The sequence below is a fragment of the Ischnura elegans genome, chromosome 13, assembly GCF_921293095.1.
Source record: "Ischnura elegans chromosome 13, ioIscEleg1.1, whole genome shotgun sequence".
Classification (NCBI taxonomy): Eukaryota; Metazoa; Arthropoda; class Insecta; order Odonata; family Coenagrionidae; genus Ischnura; species Ischnura elegans.
This window is the reverse complement of record NC_060258.1, coordinates 12,258,215-12,268,779: the sequence shown is the minus strand read 5'-3', so window position 1 is coordinate 12,268,779 and position 10,565 is coordinate 12,258,215. Positions and strand designations below refer to the sequence as shown.

Here is a 10,565-nt window from a genome sequence, read left to right as displayed (position 1 = left end):
AATCCCTATACCCACTTTTAATTGAATAGACGGATAAATAATTGTAAATTTAGTGTTTTCATAATTTTTCCTGGGGTTTCAGACAATTTTAGAGGGGGTCTTCATTAGACTTTTTGCCGTATCTCGTCTCGTTCACCCCTAAAATTTGTATAGGTGAGTGAATGAATGAATTAATGAGTGGTCGTAAGTGGTCTTTATGGTAAATAGATTATAAAGCCATCACAGTAATCAGCTACGATGACCTAGTGGAGTGAACAAGTGTCAGAGATTGCGCTGTATGTTGGGTCGAATTCCGCAGTAGAATTATTTGTTCATATTTTTTAAGGTCATAAACTCGTTTCGTGTTTCTACATATATTTAAAATCATTTTAAATTCCCTGTAACAGCATCATACACTTTTTCTAACGATTATGAGTCATACAGGTAGGAATTGGATAGGAGAAGACGTATAATTTCTATGAATGGCTATGATGTTATGAAATTAATGGATTTGGAAAAGATGTTAATCGTAACCGGAGGATGAAGTGTGCATAATATTCAGCATCGGTATTAACATAATTGTTTAAGACTATCGACGAAGGGTCATCCGTATGAGTGGATTATTGAAAATTTATAAATTTCTGTTTCCATTGTTTTTGGTTGTTTGTTTTGCTGATTTTCCATAATGATCAGCATGCTGATCACCCCCTTCGCGAGGTAGTTATAGAAGCCAATGGTTATACACCATAAGCCTAAATCTCGGTATTCGAAAAAAAGGCAAGCCAGTGGTAAGGGTTTGATAATAACCTGGCCTCGGCGTTGACGTACTCATACCAACGGCAAGTGTCACTCTTTTCCTTACGTTACTATCCAAACTATGTTCTGGGTAACTTCAATTAAGAAATAATTTATCATAAATTATAATAGATTAATTTTATAATTTAAAATGCAAAATACTATCAATCTCTCTATGCATTCGTTCACCGATATATCATATATCCTCTAATACTCGTATGAATCACCTTGAGTCATAATATAATAAAAGGACAAAATATTAGCAATTCACGAAATGTAAGAATTGGTTTAATATTTTCTGCGTGTTTGGATCCTTTGAATTTCTTTCACAGTTTTATTCTTCATTATTTTATGTTGTGAAATTTTTTCTCGTCAACAAAAATGGTGACATTCCAAAAAGACTATTCTCTAAGTATATTGTGCCCGCTGAATAACGGCATTGAATATTTTGATCAGCCTGTTAGGAATGGCTTGAGGGAGGGTTTGTGGATTTGAACACTAAGCTCCATCACTTGTCTTCTAACTCTTGCGTAGCTGCATCACAACTGCTTACCCCAAGATAAGGCAACTACTCTAGTGACACAAATGATCATCCTCGATCAAATGGGGAATCCTGATGGCCTCGAAATTATGGATGGCTCGAGATCAGCCACTCCTTCGCCTGTCTATCAGCGACTCGTCGTCTTCCTTGAAACGCCGAATTCGACCCAACATACAGCGCAATCTCTGACACTTGTTCACTCCACTAGGTCATCGTAGCTGATTACTGTGATGGCTTTATAATCTATTTACCATAAAGACCACTTACGACCACTCATTAATTCATTCATTCACTCACCTATACAAATTTTAGGGGTGAACGAGACGAGATACGGCAAAAAGTCTAATGAAGACCCCCTCTAAAATTGTCTGAAACCCCAGGAAAAATTATGAAAACACTAAATTTACAATTATTTATCCGTCTATTCAATTAAAAGTGGGTATAGGGATTAGTTCAAAAAATGGCCACCAAATTCCAATGGCGGCGCGGTAGTCATACAAGCAAAGAAAAAGTTGAGTCGTCGCATCCTACCATCTTTGTTCTCTGCTCTTGCTGTTTACATGTAGAAAGTGAATGTGTCTGGCAGTTGCTCGGCAAGATTTTCCGTTATTTGTAGTAGAAATACGGCACAATGTGTTGTAGTTCGGCTCCTAATTGCTCCATTAGCACTAAGGACGTGTTTAAAAATTTTAGTTTCCCTCAAAATACTGAGAGAAGAGCGAAATGGCTTCAAATATGCCGAAGGGACAAGTGACACCAAACAACGTCTTCCCGCTTACGTGAGGTAAGTTTTTCTACACTTAATGGTTCCTTTAATACTATTACCTTAAATTTTTAATAGTGTTGATCAACGTATTTCAATTATTAGGTTTCAACTGTGCATAAGTGGTAATTTTTAAAAATATGTATTCCGGTTCAGATAATCCGGCGAGGTTCTTGACGAGTGTTTTTGTGCTTCTGTGTTTTCTATTCATCACCGGAATATGTGAAATTTTGTGACTAAAATATAATATTTAGTCTGGGTTGTAGAGATGATTGACGTAGTTCTTTACTACGTACCAGAAAGTGTAACAATAACTATTAGTGCTGCTCGTTTTGTATTCAATAAAAATATTTGTTTTTGTCAATGCCGGTATGAAGTAATCTAACGGTCATTTACAACAATAAAGGCAATTACGTTTTTGACTCGAATCTGCGCATCTGGATACATATTAGTGGACGAAACTCCACTTTTCATTGCTTTCTTTGTGTGTAGTTTATGAGAAGAATGACTATTGTATTTCGAAGTAGTGTGAATGCTTAATTTTAGGATGCAATTAAAATCTCAACGAGACGCTTTTGCGACTAATCTTTTCCTTGACTCATTCCGAATTTTTAATTCCAGTTTAAGTCCAGTGAAGAGGATTACCTTCCTAGGGCTGGTTAAAACGGAAAAATACATTAACACCGAACTTTTGTCGTGGCCCAGTACTTATGCTGCTGTCTGCTCGTGTGTACTTGAAGTTTGAACATCTTTGGCCGTATATTTACTTGTGGTACGTATTCGGGCTTAGTAACTAATTGTAAAACATGGAAATATATAATTAATTAGGTTTTTCTGAAATGGCTTCAGTGATTATCAAAGAGGACGGTACTATTCATGCCTAATTATTGCGAGTTATTTAAAAAATATGGCTATGGAAAACTAGGAGTTTTTGATTATTTCTTCGTACATCATTTAAATTTCAATGCGTTGTTGTCAGTGTGTATATTATCCATATAAATTTTTCTAGAACTTATTGTTTTACTTATACATTTACTTTTATTAAGCCTGTGTGTTTAATTGTGCTTTTATAAATGTTTTATAAATAGTGATTGTCAAGAGTGGAGTGGGAGCTTATTGTTAATGTGTAGATAACTTATTCAAGACCTGATGCGGTATTGTGTGAAAATAATATGGTGTTAATGATATTTTTGAGATATCATGATTTCTGTTGCAATAAAAACCTCTTTAAAATGCATTTCTTAGTGATACGTTGTGATAAACCAAGGATATTGTACTCCTAAATCCATTTATGGTGTTTATCCTAAGCCGTAGGGGGATTTTCTGCCATTTCCTTTTGCGTTGATTCTATATTCTTGTGATTAGTAATGTTTACCATTTGAATAAATTAATAAATTTCATTTGCATTATCACTTGCATGTTGCTGCTGCTGTTCATGCAGGTTCCAAGAGTGTCATTTGGCAAGGGAGCAACATAGGAAGAACTAGCACACGATGCTAAAATTACTGATTGGGTAAGTTCTACATTTTACAAGAAATACCCTGGCATTGAACGTCCAACTACCCATTCACACCAGCATGCATGTATGAATAGGATACCACATTGCCATTTATTTGTTTCTTAAGGGTTGAGGTTAGTGTCTGTAGCTTTGAATATATTTGTTGAAGGTAATTCATTAGAGTTCCTAGAGGAAAATAGTGCACTGCAAAGTAAAAGCCAAAAACCTCATAATGAAAGTGGCATATAAATATTAGAGGCATTGGTTCTCTTTGAGTTCGAACTTAACTTCATTGTAGCATAAGCTTTTCTTTTTTTATACATCACTGATTGGCTGAATTTTTATCATTTTAAGCTTGGCATCATTCTTTCCCAAAGATATTATGGCTTCATCGATTAACATGCAGAAGATAATTCATGTTTAAATATAATTTTTGGGTTTCTTGTTTAGTTCATGTATTTGTTGCATAGAACACCAAAGAATCATTTGGTCTTCAGTAGAATACATTATAAAGGCCTACTATACTGTATGGTTTAAGTACAACAGAGTGTTTTAAGCATGCTGTAGAGTTGTAACTCTTACTTTCAGTTTTCTACTTCAGCATATGGTTAAAAAAATTTTGCATTAGGTCATTGCAACATGGTTGAATTTTTTAATCAATGATATTGTAAACCACATACTATGAAGCCACTGCTTTTAATCCTTCAGTCAAGTATTAAAGTTCCAGTTACGAAGTACCCCCTTGTTAGAAGAGGAAATTAGTATGTATGAAATGTTATTATGTTCATGAGATTAATGCTGAAATCAAATTACAAGTAAGTGCAACAGTCGTTCTTAGAGAGGGGGAATTCAAGCACAAAACATGTATAATCAAAGTAAATATTGCAAGTAATATGATTCCATACTCAAATCCAAGTTGATATTTGGCCTTACGTTGTCTCTTCAGACTCCTCTGTCCTCCATAATGTCAACCTTTTCCCCAACTCATCCCATGTCCTCAACCACTGGGTCATTGCATCTTAGTCTTGGCCTTCCTTGTGGGTGCCTTCCCTCTGGTTGACCTCTCCATACACCTCACTTCCTCTTACATGACCAAGCCATGCAATTCTCCTACTTCTGATCACAGTGACAATATCTTGTTTTATAAAGTTTCGTGAAGTTACCTCAGCCTCATAAACGAGCACTTGCTGTATTATGATAGTATACATTCTAATTTTTATCTATCTTGAGAGTATATACATCTGGAGTTGGTATATTGAGAAGTTGAATCTACGATAATTTTGATAGGCTCCAGTAGCATCTATTAGTTTAATTTATCCCCATTTGTATCTCTTCATCTATTTAATTTTGGCAGTTAATGGTGACTGCCAAACACCAGCAGAGAAATGTTAGGCTCTGCCACTCTTCCAATTTTCATATATTTAGTCTTATCTTCAATTACTGATAATCCTACTTTTATTACTATTCTACTTGGGCTACTGATTTGAGGTTACTTTTACTATAGGCTATTAAGTCTACATCAGCAGCATGGGCCAATATATTTATTTTTCCTTCGATACTTGCCCTTCTTGGTAGAGCTTCAGTTGCTTTCAAAACTTTTTCTAGTGCCAAGTCTCTTCTTCATAATTGAGAATGCTTCTTTTGATGGGTAAGTTTAGTTTTTTTGTGCATAAATGCACTGCAATTCTGAGATTCCTCTTTTTAAGTTAGTTTCTTTCCAGAAGTGTGGATTACTTAATCCTTCTTGGCAAATTACTACATTATATGTTGTACTTAAAGGAATATATATTCCATGACGGTGTTAATGGAGAATGTAAATGTTGTTTATCTCATTGATTGGAGGGTACCATGAGCATTGACTTGAACTCTTCACTGAACAGTTTTCTGGGGTTGAAATCTGTTCTTCATAATTACTAGTGGTTCTTTTGATAGGCAAGTTTGGTCTTGCTGTGCATTAATTCACTACTATTCTGAGATTCCTCTTATACAGTCAATTTTTTTCCATAACTATTGACTGCTTAATCCTGGTCTGAATGTTATTATAATGGATGTAATACCAGAGGAAACTGTATGACACATTCCATGGTGGTGTTGATGGAGATAGGTAAATGGTGTTCATCGTTATAATGAGGGTCATTAATTGGGGGGTACCTTCACCATTGACATGAATTCTTTGCTGAACAGTATTCTGGGGTTAAAATATGGGATACGTTTGAGAATGCGTATTAAATGTGAAATCTATCAACCTATTTCGCTGTTTGGAATGTTTTAAAATGTAAATATTTTTTAAAGGGGGGGAGCATACGATGTTCAAGATTAGGCAATGGAGTTGTTTAATATGACTGTATGTATTCAATTTGATGATAATTTTAGATGATCTGATAAATGTTGAAATATTTGTGTGAAGGAGTAATGGCAATGGCATAACTAGGAATATGCTTTGGGAAAGATAGGATGGCCTGGGGTGGCCCTCCCCCTCAGACAACGAATCAGTCCAAGAAAATTTTTGAAGAATAACATTCCTGGAAATACATTTGAAATCATTTTGGCGCTAAAGATTTAACTTTTAGTTGATGCAGTTCAATATAAAAAATACTTATAAATAATTTTTTTATTTCTCTGAGGCTTTGGGGAGGGATCTTTCTCTTCCTCCCCCCATAGTTATGCTACTGAGTAACAGTGTTGTGGAATGTTAATGTCATATTATTCCTTTTTATAATTTTGTATGCTGACAGGAAGATTGCCATCTTGGTAATAGAATTAATTTCCAGAAAGTTGTCTGCCAATTGAAATTGCACGTTTATTAATTTCCTATTGCTCAAACCATGAAAGATGATATAGAAACTTATGTGATTGCATGTTTAATAAACATCTACACATTATAGAACTTTATCATGACTGTTGATTGTGAGAATTTGATGTATCACTAAGATGCTGTTCATTGAAATTACTTATGAATTAATGCTTTTGGAGTAATAAAGCTTGAAATTTCATTTATATTTTTAATTACAGGTTCAGGTATTCGAGTAGTCAATATCATTGGTGGTAAAGGAACATAGCAACATTGATAAGAGTGCAAGATGTGTGGCAGCTGTTATCACCTATTCATCATTCTCTCCTACTAATTTGAATCCATTTTAATAGAAATGTTACATCTTGTGCACTTAAGATTTATTTTTTATTTTGCATTATGTAAATAATCTTAGTTTCGATGGAATTGTTAAATCATTCTGGAAATCTTAAAATGTAACATTTGTGTTGTGTGTACATTATATACTTTGGAAAAATGTGATTTTTTTCTATTATATACCTCCTTCGATGATATATTTTATGATCTGCAACTCTCTTGAAAAGTACATAAACTGCATGACAGCTTGTGACTTCTGTAATTTTTCTTGTCTAATTTTGGGGTAGGATAATATTTCCGATTTGTCGACACTAAAAATTGACCAGACTTGTCCTCAAATTCCTCATATAATATCCATTGCGCTGTTTTCATGGAAGTTTACTCGGATATTACATGCGAAATCTCTTCCGATCTGAAGATAACAATTCTCTCTCAGCTGATATTGGACTTTTCAAAATCTGAAATTATTCCTTTGACGAGAACTAAACGCTATATAGTAGCCCTGGGAGCAGTAGTAGTAGTTTTGGAAATAATTTACCTTGTTTCAGACATAAATATGAGAGTTTCATATCTAGAAAAACGTCCTGTGAAAATAATCCAAACTTGACTGAAGCACGATTATTTGTTATTTTTCACGATTTAAAATTTACAAATTGATATTAAAGTGTTCCCAGAACATCAAGATTGAATATATTACAATTTGTAATTAACGAAAATGCGACCGGAATCGCGTATTTATGAAAAAATTGGCAATATAATACTTTCCCCCATAAGACTCTATAGAGACGGAAGAACTAAAATGGCCGACGTCTCAATTCCCATAGTGGAAGTGTATGGAACGACTCGACCCTATGAGGTAGTAGTGTAGAGAACTGCCATCCAGAGGACTCTGCTTGTATGACTACCGCGCCGCCATTGGAATTTGGTGGCCATTTTTTGAACTAATCCCTATACCCACTTTTAATTGAATAGACGGATAAATAATTGTAAATTTAGTGTTTTCATAATTTTTCCTGGGGTTTCAGACAATTTTAGAGGGGGTCTTCATTAGACTTTTTGCCGTATCTCGTCTCGTTCACCCCTAAAATTTGTATAGGTGAGTGAATGAATGAATTAATGAGTGGTCGTAAGTGGTCTTTATGGTAAATAGATTATAAAGCCATCACAGTAATCAGCTACGATGACCTAGTGGAGTGAACAAGTGTCAGAGATTGCGCTGTATGTTGGGTCGAATTCCGCAGTAGAATTATTTGTTCATATTTTTTAAGGTCATAAACTCGTTTCGTGTTTCTACATATATTTAAAATCATTTTAAATTCCCTGTAACAGCATCATACACTTTTTCTAACGATTATGAGTCATACAGGTAGGAATTGGATAGGAGAAGACGTATAATTTCTATGAATGGCTATGATGTTATGAAATTAATGGATTTGGAAAAGATGTTAATCGTAACCGGAGGATGAAGTGTGCATAATATTCAGCATCGGTATTAACATAATTGTTTAAGACTATCGACGAAGGGTCATCCGTATGAGTGGATTATTGAAAATTTATAAATTTCTGTTTCCATTGTTTTTGGTTGTTTGTTTTGCTGATTTTCCATAATGATCAGCATGCTGATCACCCCCTTCGCGAGGTAGTTATAGAAGCCAATGGTTATACACCATAAGCCTAAATCTCGGTATTCGAAAAAAAGGCAAGCCAGTGGTAAGGGTTTGATAATAACCTGGCCTCGGCGTTGACGTACTCATACCAACGGCAAGTGTCACTCTTTTCCTTACGTTACTATCCAAACTATGTTCTGGGTAACTTCAATTAAGAAATAATTTATCATAAATTATAATAGACTAATTTTATAATTTAAAATGCAAATTACTATCAATCTCTCTACGCATTCGTTCACCGATATATCATATATCCTCTAATACTCATTTGAATCACCTTGTGTCATAATATAAAAAATGGACAAAATATTAGCAAATCACGAAATGTAAGAATTTGTTTCATATTCTATGCATGTTTGAATCCTTTGAATTTCTTTCGCAGTTTTATTCTTCATTATTTTATGTTGTGAAATTTTTTCTCGTCAACAAAAGTGGTGACATTCCAAAAAGACTATTCTCTAACTATATTGTTCCCGCTGAATAACAGCATTGAATTTTTTTATCGGCCTGTTAGGAATGGCTTGAGGGCAGGATTGCGGATTTGAACACTAAGCTCCATCACCCGTCTTCTAAATCTTACGTAGCTGCGTCGAAATTGCCCCTCCCAGGATAAGGCACAAATTTACTGACACAAATGATCATCCTCGATCAAGTAGGGAATCCTGATGACCTCAGAGTTATGGATGGCTCGAGATCAGCCGCTCCTTCGCCTGTCTATCAGCGACTCGTCGCCTTCCTTGAAACGCCTTGCCCAGTAACAAACAGTATTCTGGGACAAATTCAGTATCCCAGTCATTTAGGCGACGGTATTTCCGCCCTACCTAACGATCTGAACGTTCGATTATTCCTGCTTAAAGAATAACCCTTCAAGGTCGTTAGAACATTAATGGCTTTGCCTGGTTTCGCTAGGATGGTAGGACCCGCCCGCCTATGTGACGGTGCCGGATTCCTCGTCCCTTCCCTTCCTTCCCTATCCACTCCCAGGAGGCGTCGTCGGGCTCCTATCGCGGCGGCGCCTCCTTCCTTTCTCCTTCCCGTCCTCCCCCTTCTGGGTACAGAGGCGAAAATACCGTGCTTACCGGCCCTGCCCCAGGAGTGTAACCTAGGGAGCCCGCCCTGGAGTCTCGTTTCTACTGTATTTCCGCCCTCTGCCTGTTATGTCTATTATCTGTCCCCGGAAGGCTCAACCGCTTGCTCCTTTGCTCTTCAATAGCTCAGACGTTCAATACTGGTTCTGAATTATCGATAAGTTGCTTGTGAACCACATGCTTTCTTTTATTTTATCATTCCATTGTTCACGGTTCACAGGTCCTGGTTCTATGATTACTACCTACTTAAAAACTATTCCAAACTTCAATTTTCATATTCTTGATATTTGTAACAGGAAAAAGCGGTATTACATTTCTGTGATGAAGTCTCAGGGCTTATTACTATTTTTTTGGCCATGAAAATATTTGGCTTCTACGTATTGATTGTTAGAATTATAATTCAGTTCTTACGCAAGGTTTATAAAGAGTTTTTATGCCAACAATTAAAAAACGAAACAGAATGATCAATTTGCAAGTAAATATCCCTCTGAGAGCATATTTCTTCACGTGCAAACAAAATATTTTCGTTGAGTTACCGAGGAAAGCAAAAAGAGTAAGGGAAACTAAAATTTCTCAAGATGCAGAATTGTCACCACAACCTTTGTCCTGAAACTTTTGATGATGACTGCATAATTTTCAGAACAAGTCATTAAAGGAATCATTAATTGTAACTTTCAGTTCAAGAAAAACTCAAAAAAATATGGAGGTACTTTACGTTTAAAAAGCAGATATTTTATTGCACACACTGTGATGGCAGCGCCTCCATTGGATTTCAGTGGCAATACTTAGAACTCCATGTTCAATGTTTATGTCTGAATATTGCTCGAGGTACTCTTCCAATGGTAGTAAAAGTATAAGAACATGGCATTGTAATCCAGTTTAGAGTTATCCGAAATTTTCAGCTTTTTAGTTAATCAAGAATTGGTCTTATTTGGAGTTGCAAGGTTTTTCCCGGAAGGAAAAACAAGTAAGAGGGTATAATAAAATGTGGTAAAATTGGGAGCTCATACAGAAAATAATAAGTAAAATGTACTGTAAAATGTTTAAAAGCAGTGCTTACCCACGATTAAAATGTGAGCCAGAAAGTCAGTGGCTCTGTGTAACAGC

At 35.6% G+C, this 10,565-nt stretch overlaps 1 long non-coding RNA gene across 1 annotated transcript; it reads left to right on the top strand.

The window, feature by feature from the left end:
* The first annotated feature begins 2,407 nt into the window (after positions 1 to 2,407).
* Positions 2,408 to 6,687, top strand: LOC124170094. The gene is made up of 3 exons (XR_006867303.1): positions 2,408 to 2,850; positions 3,520 to 3,591; positions 6,589 to 6,687. It is a non-coding gene; the product is annotated as an uncharacterized LOC124170094 (long non-coding RNA).
* Positions 6,688 to 10,565: the final 3,878 nt, after the last annotated feature.